At 42.6% G+C, this 15,600-nt stretch overlaps 1 long non-coding RNA gene across 1 annotated transcript in view; it reads left to right on the plus strand.

Moving 5' to 3' along the window:
* Positions 1-15,600, plus strand: part of LOC147149584 (uncharacterized) — a 137,663-nt gene that overhangs the window by 45,560 nt on the left and 76,503 nt on the right. The window lies entirely within an intron of this gene.

Genomic DNA, 15,600 nt, shown 5'->3' on the forward strand with positions numbered 1-15,600 from the left:
TCTTTGCCACAGAATTACCCCTTGCTGCTGTATTTGTATATTCTGAGTTATTAAATTAAAAAAAAAAAAAAATTGCCAAACAATTTTGCGGTTGACTCGGACTACAAGATTATCTATATAATGTGAAATATTTCTTAATAAATAAACCCACATCGGTCAACATGGATGGATTTATGGCATAGACAGGCGCACAGCCTTCCCCGGGTTCTACCTTTGGCCAAGGTGTGGGGTCCTGGTTAAAGTAGACCAAACTTTAAAAAAATAAAAATAAATAAAATTTGCGGAGGGAGAAGCAGCAGCCATTTTGTTTTAGAACATGGAGAAATGATATTGATTGTGATGTGTTACTGTCATTGTTAATGACAACTTGAATAATGAATTGGGATTTACAGGGCGAGTCTGTGCTTTAGGAATAAGCAATACGTGTCCAAAATTAGTGTAACTGCTGCCTTGTACACAACAGAAGTCATTTCAAGTTCACAGTTCAAATGAAGTGAGAAAGAAAAGCCAGCTATACACAAAACACAACCAGCTGTGGCAGTGCCGAGATGAGTGCTGCATCAGCAACACACACTCACACACACAAAGAACCCATTACCCCATTAGCCAAGCAGTCTGAAGTTTCACTCACACTTATGTATTATTACTAAAAATCCGACAAAGGGTTTTGCACGTCTGTCTTTGGGATCCACATTTCACCGCAACATCCGTCTGTCAGCACATTGTCTCTGTGATTCCCGGAGTCACGAGCATGACTCATTCCAGCGCAATGCCACATGTTCCCGACATGACTTGATCCAAACCGGCTTTATGCATTATTTGTCCAGCATTTAAAAGAAAAAAAAAAAAAAAGAAAAAAAAAGTGAAGCTTGTCATCTTATTCGCGGTACACCGCAACGTCGCCATTGCATCTCTTCCACGTCCCCACATGGCAACGCACTCGGCCAACGTGGCCGCTGACTCGTATCATATTCACGTGTCAAAATATCTGACTGATCCAAATTACATTATCTCAATATTTGCTCATGAGTGACTGAATTTACCCAAAAATGTAACTGAAAAAAATTACCACATGTATATGAGTGCAGATTCTCTCCCTAAAAGGAACTAGCAAGTGCAGGCAATGCTCAAATAAACACAACATTCGATAAAATTCCAACTGGAAACTTAGTCAGACGTCAACTAAGTACGTGTTTATTAATGTTATTATGCTATATTTATATAAGTATGACAATCACTCAATCTGGGATTTCTTTACCCCAGCCAGCATGCATGTTTCCACTGCACTGTGTCTCATGGTCGTAAGTCCTCTTTTCTCGTATGGTCTGACTTTATTCTCATTACCCGGACTTTCAGTCACTGTCCATGCAATAATTTGGTCATCTACGTCTTAAATTTTGATTTGAAATAATTGAATTATTTTGAGCAAAAGAATATTCTGGAAGTAGGCTAATGGCCATTTTTGCAATTCTAGGTAAATCTTTGCCCATGTAACTAAAGTTATTGAAACATTTCAATTTTAATGAATGAGATGCCTTGTACATACTCAAATGTTGTGCCAAGATGTGGAGAGGGTGAGTGTGTTTAGTGACATGTCGGCTAAGTGTCACATTCAACAAGTGGCTACACTAATGGATAAAGTCAAATTTGACTGGTTGGTGATGAAGTGCTGCCTCCACAAGTGAAAATACAGTTGTTATTTCCTGGCGCATGCTTTTCTCTTCACACTCTTGGCTTATAGTAGGCCTTGTTGAAAACCTATATTCAGAATTATATATTGTTTATTAGCGGACCAACCTGGACCTCTTTTGTGTTACTGCTAGCATTGGTGCTAACGTTAGTGTTCAAATGAAAAGATCAAACATTATACTAGTTTTTAACACATTCACTGACTCACGGCAATCCAATTGCATTCGCCATACTGAAAGTAACTTGTACATTATATCGAGAGGGAGGGGGGGTACTAGTATTCCTTACTTGTGCTTTAAAGACAACATCTTAATTCCTCTATTCTGCATACGGATCAGAACAATTTGCCTTCACACAGCTCGGGACAGCCGTGCCTATTCAGAACACATTAGACAAACTGTGACACTGTCACGCTGGCAGATGTTCTCTCCATTCCCAACCTATTTCCTTGTCACTAAACCACCAAAGCGCCCCCTTCACTCGTCTTCCCTCCCCACGACGGCGCATAAACACACGGTGAAAGACAAAGAGAAACAAGATGAATTATAATACCAAGTGGGGTCCCAACGGTATTGAGGGGTGTTTGGTGGGGGGGTGTTTTTTTGTTCTGCTTGGAAATATTTTCTCACTTTTTGAGCGGAGCACGCTCTGCTCCCACATGTATTGTCTGGCTGTGATCATGTGTCAGAGTGGTACAAGTGGGATGCGGGGCCGGGTGCCCGGCAGGCTTGTCTGAAGCAGACGGCTTGTTTGCGTGTACTTAACAGCTCCTCACAGCTGTGTTCTCTCCAAATGTAACAGGAGAAGACCTCATCCATCAGAACGTCGCATTCCCCCATACGCCGCCCCTGCTTTCTTACTCCGCTTACCCCCAGCCAACCCCCCCCCGACCCCCACCCCCACCGCAGGGCTGCCCTCCATTTTTTTGTTCAAGTGCCTCCATTGCGCAAATGTCAGCAAACAGGCGAGAGGTCGCGTCGGAGGTCAACCTGCGAATGGCAGCGTTAGGCCGCCTTTTTTGTCTTTTCAAGTGGGTGTGCATTTCTCAAGGAGTTGCTTATGAGCAAGACGTCCAGGCTAGACACATGTTTAAGGGGGTGGAAGGGAGGGGGGACTGTGACAGCTCACATGCAGCTGGGCGAACATTAGCTTGCCAACAAAAGATCCATAAGCTTACATTCATTCAGTGTTGAAACTCCAAGGTTGAAAGCAAGCTGTTTCATGACGATTTGTTCAAAGTTTTTACAGTATGATAATATACGACAATTTAAAATGATAAGTAATCCATTCCAAGATTAAACTGTTGCCTTCATCAACTGTAAAACTGGCATTTCAACTGCCTTCCCTAGTCATACAAATGAAAAAAATAAATGTACCCACAATTTAAAGCAAAACATGTGAACCCTTTTACAATTAATGGTCAATGAGGAGAGTCTCAATAAAAAGTCCCATTTAATTTTTAACAAAGTGCTACTCATGAGTAAAATGGTCATACAATATAAAACACATTCTCTGGGAAGAAGAGAGAACGCGTATAGTCGATAACCAAGTCATAGGCTACTTAGCTAGCTAGCGGCTATCGTTACCGGTTGACTGGACTGCCGGGGACTTCACTGCTAGATTGGTGGCTAGTTTGCTAGTGGCTAAGGATAACACTTAACTTCAGTTTTACATTTACAATATGTCTGTCTGTCCTTCCAGCAAGTAGACAAGTCTGTCTGTCTTTCCATGTATCTATCAAGAAGTTTGCTAAGTCAGTAAACTGGCTGGCAGCTACGGTTAACACTCGACACCATTTTTACCTCCTTGCTCTTGTCTAGTTATCCTGCTATCAAACAGGTAGCTGAGTTGGCAGCTAGCTGGGTAGCTTTGGCAGCTAAGTTTAGGAGTCTACTCCAAAGTCTCGATGACATATACTATATCTACTGTAGCTATACTATGCCCACTAATCCCCATGTCCACCGGCATTCAACTCCAGGTGTAGGCCTATGTTGTTGTTTTTGTTTTTTTGTTTTTTTACCACATTTTGGTCAGTGTGCTGAATTTGCTGACCTTGGGAGCAATTGGATTTGATGTTCCACTGTCATATTGAAATATCAGTATATCAGTACTGCTGCTTTGATTCAGGAAGTGGTGGAAATATTGAGCCGGTCCGCATTTGAGGCCATAACAGATTTTTCTTATCTGGAAATATATTGTAATGTGTCTGTGGGGGATTTTTGTCCATTCTTCCAGAGGGACACCTGTGAGAGATTCAAACATGCCTTTATGAACTTTGCTTTGTGCACTGGGAAGAGAAAAGAGCGTTTTCAAAACTGTTCCCACAGAGTTGGAAGCATATACCTGTGCAAACTATGTTGGCATTAGGATGAACAACATTTTGGTTCCCTACTCTGCTTCGTGTCCATGTCTTGCTCCCCAGTTACTCGCACGTCACTTCCGCGCATCACCCTGCCATTTCACTAAGAGTACGTCGTAACCTTTATGCCACTGATTAACCCCAAGGTCTGCATAGGAGGTGGGAGGAAAAGTTTCCAAAGACAAGAAATCACTTTCGCGGAGAAAGTGCCGCCCTCCCCGCCACCTCCTTTCTCTGGTCCGGCTCAGTGCGCAGCCAGTTAATGTTTCACTTTGATTTCACATACAAGACAATAAATTAAGGGGCATTTATCAAAGTCACTTTGTTGCCGCCTGACAAAAGCCACTTTATGCATAAATTATGATGCAGAAAAAATACTTTTTGCTGTTTGAAGTCGACAAGCAAGATTTACTTATGACAAGAGTGATACATATAAATATGTTTTGCATTTTAAGTGTCAGGTTGATGTGCTTGTACTTGTGACTTACTTGGCAATAAACGGAGAAACGGAATGAGCTACACTACATCACTGCCACCCGTAATTTTGATATGGATATCAGTGAGTCTGCTAGGGAAAACACACGATGGTTTTGTATGGATAGTGATCCAGAAAAAAAATATCTTTTTTTTTTTAATTGCTGTTTTGGAAATATTTTTTGTTACCATAATAAACACTGGGAAGCACCAACACTATTCTCTTTGTCCCATTATTCCGTGCATGGTAGAGGAGAGGTCGTACAGAGCAACTTGTAGGCTGCTCTACACGAGCTCTTCTGTTAGCAAAGTGACAGTGGGAGCATTTGTGTTCATATGACCTAAAATTTGTATAGTTATAGAAAACGCTGTGTAGAAATATGGCTTCAGGTAATCGCCCACATTTGACTTCACCAAGTTGAAAGGCAAACATTTTAATATCTGATCACGTGCAGCACCTTGTGGAAAATAAGCATTCCAGTTGCAAACAGCGCTATTCGAAAATGACCAAATATGGCTATGGTAACATACCTCGTGCATATTTTTTAAAAATGGTTTCTTGATTATTTTCCACAACATGTCAGTATATTGCTAAGTGAAGCAGCCTATTTTGTGAGACTTCAACTTGGCAATCAAGGACAAGTGGTGGGATAACTATGCACAAGGAAATTGAACTTATTGTGCCTTACAATTGTTATACATGATTCCCTGTCCTGGTTGCTCAGTTTAATTTATCAACAATAAGAGAAAAGAACTGAATGCGTACCAAAGAAAAAGTTGCATACAGTCTTTCTTTGGGTGAAGCGACTCACCTCCCAAGCACAAATGGTATCCTCCCTCAAATTTATGGGAGAGTATTTTTTTCGAGAGAGAGTCTCTTTCGAGCTCTTAGTTTGTCTGACCTGCTCAACTGGACTCGTTTACATTGCAAACTTTTAAGTGTACATTAAGTGCACGCATATATCACACGCTCACGTAACAGTAGTGAACGCCACCTCACCTGACATATCTAACCACCCTGAGGCATGCTTTCAAATGTGTCAATATAGTATACGACGGAATATAAGTGATATAATGCAACACATAAAGCGAGTGCTGAAACGCAAACAAAAACACAAGCGCACACTCACACACACCTGGAGCCGGCACTATACGATACGGCACTCCCGGTGTGACGCGCTGACAAGAATGTATTCATGTATCGCCATGTCTTCAGGGAGCCGTCTAATTGCACGAGAACAGAAATAGAGCTGCAAGAGTTTGAACGTGCTCCCGGAGAGACACCCCACAACCCCCCCCCCCCCAACCCGCAAAAAGTCACCCAACGACCCACCCCCCGCCGCCTCCACTACTCTGATTTGCTTCATGCCTGTTGCAATAAAAAGTGCAGATGCTGAGTAAAAAAAATGTCACATTGTGAACTCTCCCCAGAGAGCCTTAAGTGAAATGTGAAGGATCTGCGCCTCGCTGTGATGTTCCGTTTATATCTTTAATGCCTGTGACACCCGCTCAGCCAAACAAGTAAAGTGCAGGGGCGCGGTATCTCCAACTTTGGTGACAAGAAGAGCACACGCCACCATGTGCAGCCTCTCGGCTTGTAACGCTGATACGAGAGAGAGGTTTTCTGAACAACACGCACACGGGAACAACCGCACCCATGCCCTCCACTTGCCCCACGCATGGGGAGCAAGCAGGCAGCGAAAAAAGATTCCGGCTCACAGGCACTCTATGGAGGACCATGTGCGCTCCTGTAACGAGAACACAAGCACTGAGTTGAAGTGACAATAACTTGGCCCGGTCTCAGGCAAAGCGGAAGAATGAGGAAAGGGGAGTACGGAAAGCCGTTTGAGCTTTTATTCGATATCCTTGAGATCCAGTTTAATGTCCTTGTACTAGAATGCTCTTTGTTCTCGCGTGTAAGACAATTCATTACTGTATGACATTTCTGCATATTACGAGGACACCTTTGGCATAGCAATAGGACGACTGCGTTACTCGTGAGGCGAAACTGTGCACTGTTTGACATTTGTGGCCTACGAGTAGTGATGGTAAATCGCTTGATGTAAACGATGTAGAATTTCATAACGTCACGAGTAGTACTACACTGAAAAATGTATTTGGAAATTTAAGATTTTGTTGAACGCAATACTTAATTGCTGTTTAGTGCACTACCAGGATGATGTCTTATAAGTAACGTTTTTCCACTACCAGTGCCCCTTATGGCCGATTTTGTGCTGCACTAGGCCCAAATAAACTAGTAGGCATGAATCATGCACTAGTAGCATCCCGCAACCTATTAATAGTCCTAAATATAGCTTTAAAAACAAAAACAAAAATAGCAATGGGAATTGTAGTTAATTTCAGCAAAAATGATCAGCTAGTAGGAGAGGAAAATTTGACTTGGCAAGACCTCAACCAATTGTAGTCTCCCACCAATAAAAAATTACTTTTAAGAAAAAATATCTTGGCAGCCAAAGAACAAGTGTATTTTGCCTTTATTTGTGACAGTTAATCTTGGTTGGATTTAAGTTTTTGCGGTACAGGTGGGAGGCAGAGGAGGAGGATGAAGAAGAGTAGGACAGAATGAGAAAGGGGGAGAGAAAGGATGGGGGGGGGTCCAAGCATCTTGGTGGGCCCAAATGATCCCCTACAAACACATAACAGCAAATAACCACACTGACTGAGTTACTCTCTCTCACACACACACACATCCATCCATTATATATTCCGCTTATCCTCACAAGGGTCGCGGGGCATGCTGGAGCCTATCCCAGCTGTCTTCGGGCAGTAGGCGGGGGACACCCCAAATTGGTTGCCAGCCAATCGCAGGGGCAATTAAGAGTGTTCAGTCAACTTACCATGCATGTTTTTTGGAATGTGGGATATATATATATATATATATATATATATATATATATATATATATATATATATATATATATATATATATATATATATATATATATATATATATATATATATATATATATATAAAAGGAAGATGAGAGTAACTCAGTAAGTTTAGTTATTTGCCGTGGAGCATACTGCCACCTTCCTGGGTAACACGCACTCCCACGGACACACACACGCGGTACAGTGAAGTGACATCCTCCCAGAGAGCTGATGTGTGCAGCATGCCGAGAACACTTTCAGCCAGAATCTCTAGAATTCACAGTGGAGGGGAAAAAGGAACACTTTTTTAAAAAATATATATATTTTCAGGGTGTGTGTGTGACAGCCCGGAAAAAAAAAAAAAGTTTGGAGAGTCGAGAGAGTTTGCACCAAAGTTGCCTGTCAGCCCATTAAAGATGTGAAGCTGGCATGGCGGCCCTATTGAAACCATATGTGTGTGAAGGAATTCCACCGCTGGTAATCCATTCCAAATACAGGACTGTGGTGTTAGCGTTAATTTAAGCAGCATGTTGAGGATGGGCGGCCACGCTTTGATCATGCAGAGATGCTTTGGTACAAATTGAAGTAACCCCCCCAGCTCCATTTGGACTGGATCACAACCGTGGATTTGTTGAATTAAACGCTTCGTTGAATGCCGCGTGCACATGAAAAGGAACGTCACTCGCGGGAATCCGATCGCACCGAGCCGCCAGGTCTGCTCCTTTTTTATTACTTTTAAACTCGATCCACACTGGGTTTGCACCGCTTTAACAAGACGAGGGCCGTGGTCCGGACGAGATCATGTTCCGGGGCCGGGAATCACCTGGACTGTGTAATGCAGAACATATTGATCCAGACTGTACATGAACTGTACATGTGTGACACCCTTTGATGAACTGAAAACAATGTTTAAATAAATTTTTCACATTACTTTTAACTTTCATTGGCCACTGTGCTTTTTTTTCTCTCCGTTTTGTTGTGTCTACTACTAAAAGATACAGCATTGAATGAAAACTGGTGACTTAGATCCAAAAGGTGGCTTGAGATGTATTTTTTTACGAGCTACAGATAATTAGTGAACAATGACAGCATGTCATCCATTTACGATTGTACCAATTTACGGCAATTCGAGGTAATGAACAGCACGTAGTGAACTACTTTGTACAACAACAACTACGGAAGGGCACGCTCAGTTACCGCCACTTATGACCATGGCACGTTCCAACTTGCGTACAAATTTGGACTATGTCGCCGCAGTTGGAACAGAACTCTGTAAAACGAGGACCTCGAAGCAAGTTGATCTTACAACATGTGGACATGGCCTCGTTAACGAGAACTAGCATTACCGTAGACCCTGGCACGTGGTCTCTCCACAATATTGTGTGTCCATGTTTATGGTCTCGGGAGCAACACTACAAGACTTATTTAGTTCCACCCAGCCTGCATTATTCTTTGCCATTTTGCTACATTTCTCCATAGTAGTCTTTTTTAAAATTTTGTTTTCAACTCCGGTTTTCCTTAAATTGTCTGTGGATATTCCCACAATCACCACTGATGACACATGAAGCCTCAACACCCTGCAGTGTCCATATGTGTTCACCGTCACACCATGAGGGCAGAGGGGTTACTGATCTGGAGCTATTTTTTTTTTCTCTGTTTCTTTTTTTCCCCATTGGCTCCGCTCCTTATTTGGTAAATTAGAACATGATGTGTTGTGAAGCCAGCACATTGTTGCGATTTGTCCCAACATTTTTGGCATATCATGAGGGAAAGTATCTACATTGTGGCATGTAATCCTGTCAGCTAGATAGAAACAACATACTCTCTGGCATTAGTAAAATATGTGTAACTTTTTATGGATAATCAAGTCAAAGGGCTGCCCTAAAAATTGCACTTGACACTAATTACTGGGGATCCTCGGTTTACGGGTGAGTACCGTTTCTAGGATGTGGAATCTGATTCAGATCACAGACTCTTACAAACCTATGCTTACATGATTGTAAAGTCCTAGGAACAGGAAATACCGTTTTACTCCTGTGGTTAGCTCGCGAACCGGAAATAGTGCTACAAAACCAGGTTATTTCATGTGTTCTATAAAAGCAAACGGCGATATTAAAAATGCGTGTGAATACACTTGCGGTGTAATTCCCGGCTAAGTGTGTTATATCATAGGTTTCTATTCACATACAGGTGGCCCTCATTTTCCGCCGGTACCGCACATAGTGATCTCGTTTATGCAGCAGTAGGGATGGGCTTATCGATCCTTTGGTATCGATACTCAGATGCTACTAATTTGGTATCGATTTCCTTAGACAAATATCGATGCCAACTTTTTTTTTAAAATGGGCGCGCACTAGGGATGTCATAATATCTCGATATTAAATCGTCATCGTCATGCCGGGATATGAATAGTATTGTCACGTGAATTGCCTGTGTAAAAATAATTTGACTGAAAAAAATGAAGATGGTATCGGTATCTGTATGGATTATATTGCAAGAAAAAGTATCGGTATAGTAACAAATCTGTAAAGTGTGGTGTCGCTCATCCCAATGCAGCAGCATAAGAACACATGATTATTTATCACCGCACTACTGTTTTTCAGAGTCATAAGTGTTCAAACGTTTTTCAAACAAATATTTACTTAATTATGACTTTGCAACTGCGTTAATGTAGGGGAGTGATAGATTACAGAGCATTCCGGTTATATTCCTATAGGATGGTACTTTATTGTGAACTTCACGGTCCCTGAAATTTTTTTTAACAGAAAGCCTACACAAAGAGGAGTTTTTGCACTTTTAGATTTCTGGTAGGAGGTATAAATCTTAAAATGTACATGTGATAAACTATCACACATAGACCAAATATTTCCAAACATAACATTTCGTTTATGGCAACAGTAAATAAAAAACTTTAAATGAGCTACCCAGAATACAGTTTTACAGTCCACATAGCAAAGCACTCGCCCAAATGGTTAGGAAATCCTCAGGGTTGATTTGTTTGTTTCACAATCATGGTTTCAAAGATGGCCACTAAATGCTGCGCTAATTGAAGGCTATGGCAACACTGACACACTCAAGACAAATACACACAAACACAATGCAGTCGAAGGAGGCCAAACACAGCACAGAAGCCCAAAGTGTGGGAAAAGAATGAAGTGCAGTCTCCCACTTATGGTTGATGTACACAAGTGTTGTCCTTCGGCGCTGCGAGCGCAACGCCGCACCGCAAACGACACAGTAGTCGGCTGCCGCTCTCTATATTTTGTCGCCCAACCGCTGAATGCCTCCCATGCAGGCGACGCGCACTTGCCAAGGCCACAGGCACGATGCAGCGCGGCCTCAAACAGACAATTTTATTTGCAGCATCACTCAAAGTGGCCTCTACCACACAAGCTGAATGCAATGTGCAATTGCAGCTTTCGATTAAAAAAAAAAAAAACAACAACCACACATTCTGGAAAAAAAAAAGACATGCAGTCATACATCTAATGTGCTGTGACTGTCACTAAGTTAGATCTTTAGGTCCTCACATGTAACAAGACTGTCCTGGCATTTGTGTATGCTCACTAGGGAAGCGTGTGTGCTGGGCCCTATCGCAGCCGACTACGGGTGTGAGGCGGGGTACAACCTGGACTTGTCTCTAGCCAAGTGAAAAGCACATATAGACAAGCAACTATTCATACTCCAATTCACACCTACAGACAATATGGAGATTTCAATGAGCCTAACATGGGCTACGTTTACATGCAGTCAATATTTGGGTTAAGGTCAAAATTCCGGTTTCTGTAACATTCGGAATAACCCGTTTACATGCGTAGCGGACAGAGTTGAATAACCTGACCGGACACAGGACCGTTGTCACACAAATAGACGTCATTTACACTTGTTACTTTCTACCATCAATAAAACACCTTATATTCATGCCACTGACCGCAGGAATAAAGCAGTTAGTCTCGTCCGCGCTCCAGAAATGTACTTTTTTGAGCGTCATCTCTGAGTTTCGCCTTGATTACTTGCCTCTGCTTGTGTATTTATGGCAAGTTGTGAGCCACACGTTCAGACTTATACACGCGTATATGGGTGTCTATATACACACTGTGTCATTTTTTGTCATAGAGGCAGAGGGAAAATGCCGCGGAAAATCAACATATTAAAGTTAGGCTCATAATGGCAAGGGTGCCGCACATACAAGTGCTCCTGTACTGAACTGTGAGATGGATGTGCTCAACAATTTTTTTGCCACTTTTTTTTTGCTATCGAGTTATATTTTATCATCATCATCACTCACTGTATGGTTTTAATACGCCAACAATAGGTCTCCACACTGTTTTTTTTTTAATGAAGAGCGAAGATTCACGACAGCATCAAAAATGCAGATGACTTGGTTTATCCAGTCAAAGTAACACAAGTGGCAACGACCGTTGTAAATGAATGCAAGCATGATTTGACAATAAATGTTTGTCAAAGTGGTGTGTGCACAAATCCGGTGCATACTTTCAACATCCAATATTGAATTCAGCTGCATTTGATTTAAAATATCAAAGACATTGTTTTTATAACATAGTAAGGTTTGGTGTTATGGGCCGAGCACCAGGCTGTGCTAAACTAAACAATGTTGCTAGCGTATGTAAAACCTTGTATTTTAGTCGTACCAAACGCAACCCCCCCAAAGTAGCCCCCTACAGCAGTTTCACAAATCGGTGGACGTCTATCATGACAGGACATGCAAAAAAAGTCTCAATGCCCATTGCCCGAAATTGAACAGAAAATCAGTCCTTTCAGTTTGAGCAACCATTTGGGTCAATTCGAGGGCTCGAGGCAATTTTCCCTAATGAGTCCTGATCCAGACCAAGTACCCGAGACAGACGAGTAACGCTTTTACTGTCTCTATGCCACCTACTGTGAGTGAAACATGGAGCTACAGTTTGTTGATCATTTTGATGATTTGCTTTGAAAGAGGGTGCAAGGACCTGATTCATCGCTTAAATTTTGCATTGCCCCCTTCATTAAAGGCTGAGAGAAAAATAAACACAAGCCCATATCTTGTTTTTCTTGCGCTCAAAAAATCGTTAATTGGCCATGTCAGTGTTTCATCAGACTATTGTTATTGAGATATTGGTGTACAATGTTTTCCCGTTTTCTTCTTCCTCTGACTTTGCCATATTATCATTGGCAGAGTATCGCAGCAATATGCTATTGCTTGAATTGGCCGATTCCCGCCTCTGTGCATAGATTCGAAATTGTAGAAGTGTAAAAGCAGTCTGGTCCAGTACCTGCCCCAGCCAAGTTCCTGGGACTGCACGCAAGGCTTAAAAGGTGTAGTGGCTGCAGATGGGGTTTGTTGTTAAACTAGTGGGCCAGACTTAATGGATTTGTGATGATGTGTCTCTGAATTCTTGCCTAAGACCCCCTGACTGGGAGTGGGCTCAGGATGCTTATCTCTGCGGACATCTTGGGCCAGCTTCAGGGGGTTTGGGGATCTGGTTTCCGCCGCCCTTGGGAGAAATCCAGCAGGACTTGAGTAACTGGGGATTAGTAGGCCTGACCCCGGGAGCAGCAAAGCAACATTTGAGACCACTAAAGAGAGAAAAGTCGTTTGACCTTGAGGCATGCACAAGGTGAAAACTAAAAGAGATTATTGGCTTAGTTGAAGTGTAACATGACAATTGATGTATCGGTGCTAAAAGGTGTAAATAACATTAAGTAACAATTTCACAAAAATTCACATTTTCTTTGAAAAAAAATAGAGGACTGGTAGAATTCATCTTAAAATCTTCCGTAGAACCACACGGGGGGGCTATCTCAGCTGACTTCTGGCGAAAGTCAAACTCCACCCTGAACTGGTAGCCAGCCAGTCGCAGGGCACACACCTAGACGTACACACGTACACTGAGCGGGAACCACTCACACACTGCCCGCGCAGTAGTCGGTACCACTACACTATCTGCGACTTTAGAATTTGATTTGTGACCAATGTATATTTTGAAAATGTGACATGTGACTATTGTAAATGTGGTGGAAAACGTGTCCGTCATATGTCCCTCAAGCATGGATCGACACACTTGATGACAGGGGTAAACTCGGAGCTGGGCATTTTATTAAAATTTCCCAGTCCGTTTATCGCCTTTTGCCTGCAGCCGTGATAACCTTCCGCCGTCCGTCTATACGCTTTTTTGTCCAGCCCGAACAAATAGTACAAATAATCGCCAATAGGCCGGTCCGCCTAGCCTTGCGTTTCTATCTACAAACTTCGACCAACTACTAAAGGTTATGTAAAACGGCACACAAACAAAGTATTGTTATTTGCTAGCTAAAAGGAGCTAAAATAAGTGGCTCACCCAGGTTACCTGAGTCAGACGTTGCCCTCCAGCAAAGCAGCCACAGTGACAATCATTTAGACCACTCAAGGTCACAGCACAGCCTAGTCTTCCTTCTGCTTGGGTGGAGTGTCTTAAGGCCTAAGCTTCGGCAGACGCATTACAACAACGCTCCCAACAAAGACCGGCGCCTGTCCCCCACCCTTTCTCCCTTCTTTTGCGCTTTTCTACCCTCTCTCAAAAACCGTGCAACCAGAGAGCTCCTACAGGACTCGTCACCTTGTCTCGAGGACGGAGCACCAGAGCAGGGAAAGCCGCCACTTCAATCATCTGGGGGTCGAAGGTTGTGTGGGTCAAATACCTTGGCTGGGATTCCCCCAACCCCCCCCCCATGTTACATTGATGGGCGGTGGTCAGTGTCATGGGCTAGACCCGGAACACACCCAGCCTAAATTCATTTAAGGAACTGACCTCATAAGGATACTACTATCATTAGCAATACATAGTCATTTTTCTAATTAAGGCTTTGAATATACTAGACCTGTAATTGCCTTATTTAATACCTTCCTAATATTTTACCTATTGGTGCACACTGTGCAAAATACTACTGCATTGTAAGTGTGTGTTAACAAGATAATCCAAATGTCGAGAGGGTGTTTCTTTAACAAGGCTGTTTTTATGATCTCTGTTACCATAAATTGAAAAGGTAAAGCGCAGCGAGATCACATAATGAAGAACAGATATGGCTTACACCATCCACAAGATCCCTAATGAAAGATTACACTTCACTTTGAAGACTTTTATGGCCTCCGTAAATCAAGTAAAAAAAACTACGCATTATTTGAAGAGCTATAAAGGGTGCGGTGGACGTGCTACGTGCGAGCCTGTTTACGATTAAGAAGGGGAGGCGGGAAAGAGCGTAAGGGATTTCATTGGGGATTTTATAAGGGAGCCCCCGTGTGCTCTGAAATTCCAACACTTGAGAAGGAGTAGCCCCTGGAAGCGTGTGCGCGCGAACATGTATGTCTTTTGTGCAACAACACGATGACGTGACAAAGCCTGAGTGAAAGCAGATCACGGTGAGTCCATGCGCAAGTCCTCCAATACCCTCTGACATCCTGTCTCTGAGCACTGGGATTGAGAACAAAAGCACAGCAACGGGTAAACACGTGCTAACAGCTAGCCTGGTCCTTGTCGACCTGCTTCTGCTCTTTTGTTTGGAGTTTTGACAGTTGCATGTCTTTCACCGCTTGTGCTCCTCTAGGATGACTCATGGTAGAATTACCTGACAACAACCAAGAGATATAAGTGATTTTTTTTTTTATTTGTGTACTTTCACCTTAAGCGACATGCACACTTTTGCAAACAGTTTATTTTCGCATTACCAACACAGTGGCTGTCAAATGATGCAGTAATACAGTAAGATAACAAAGTGCAAAGACTTTACTGCCTGCGCTTCTTTTCTAAGGGTTGTTGACTGGTCTTTCTGACAGGAAACAGGACTGGAAACCGAAAATCGTGGTCAGAAGCTTTTACTGCAGACCTCAGGAAGGCCTTCAAAAAGAGGTGAATCTTTCCGATAATAAACATACACTCACGCTGAGGGCACCTCAGGACAACCGCAGATATAAGTCATATAGCAAGCGGGGGTATGTCAGGAATTCTACACTAATACAGTCCGGCATGAGCAAAGCAACGTTTTCTTTTCAGGTCTCGAATCCTTTCAAAAGCAGAGGTCAGTCACTATAGACTAAGGGCATATGCTTTACTCCTGTAAAAATAGTGCCGAGCAAGTGGTTTCAATTTGCTCTAGTGATTAAGTTCACGCCAGCCCCCGGTGCACTGGTAAGGGTCATTTGTGCTCGGCCA

The sequence above is a fragment of the Filicampus tigris genome, chromosome 3 (genome assembly GCF_054856515.1).
Source record: "Filicampus tigris isolate MCC_2025a chromosome 3, RoL_Ftig_1.0, whole genome shotgun sequence".
Lineage (NCBI taxonomy): Eukaryota > Metazoa > Chordata > Actinopteri > Syngnathiformes > Syngnathidae > Filicampus > Filicampus tigris.